This window comes from Lactuca serriola, chromosome 6 (assembly GCF_051521515.1).
Source record: "Lactuca serriola cultivar US96UC23 chromosome 6, Lser_US96UC23_V15, whole genome shotgun sequence".
Taxonomy (NCBI): domain Eukaryota; kingdom Viridiplantae; phylum Streptophyta; class Magnoliopsida; order Asterales; family Asteraceae; genus Lactuca; species Lactuca serriola.
The window spans coordinates 8,579,156-8,579,912 of NC_136413.1; the positions used below are offsets into that span (position 1 = coordinate 8,579,156).

General features: G+C 45.7%; 1 non-coding gene across 1 annotated transcript; it reads right to left on the reverse strand.

The window, feature by feature from the left end:
• Positions 1-340: 340 nt before the first annotated feature.
• On the reverse strand, positions 341-447 carry LOC145060807 (small nucleolar RNA R71). Its single transcript, XR_013686990.1, has one exon. It is a non-coding gene; the product is annotated as a small nucleolar RNA R71 (small nucleolar RNA).
• Between the last annotated feature and the right edge of the window lie 310 nt (positions 448-757).

Consider the following 757-nt stretch of genomic DNA (forward strand, 5'->3'; position numbering starts at 1 on the left):
GATGCGAGACAACACTGGCCCGGGACTTGTGCAACCCGCAATTCCCGCGACTGCTACCTTCGAGCTAAAGGGTCATATCCTAGCTTTACTTAAGGAAATACCTTTTTATGGAAAAGACCATGAAGATGCCTACAAACATTTGGATGAAGTCAATGATGTAGCTGATTACTTCAATGTTCCAAATGTGCCCCGCGAGACTCAGCTACTTCATATGCTTCCGGTGACATTCAAAGGTGCTGCAAAAGACTAGCTCAAGTCACTTCCCCCCGGATCAGTCACCACTTGGGCCAAGATGAAAGAAGAATTCATTGATCACTTTTGCCCACCTTCCAAGATAGCCAAGTTGAAGAAGGCCATTGCTAACTTTGAAAAACAAGCTGGAGAGTCGCTGTATGAAGCATGGGAGAGGTACAAGAGCTTACTAAGAAACTGCCCACACCATGACCTCAACAGCCAGCAAGAAGTATCCATCTTCTATGATGGAGTCAATGTCACAACCAGACAGTTACTAGACTCGCAAGGCCCGCTCACAAAGAAGCCACCCCCGGTGATCAAAGAATTAATTGAAGAATTCTCTAAACACTCTAGAGAATACCACAACCCTAGGCATGATGTCACTAGGGGAGCTTCTTATGCAGCTACTGAAGACTTATCTGCGGTCATGGCTATGCTAAAAACCATGGATAGGAGGATGGATAAGATGGATCAAACAATCCATGCTATTCGGGTGGGTTGTGAAAACTACAATGGGCCTCAC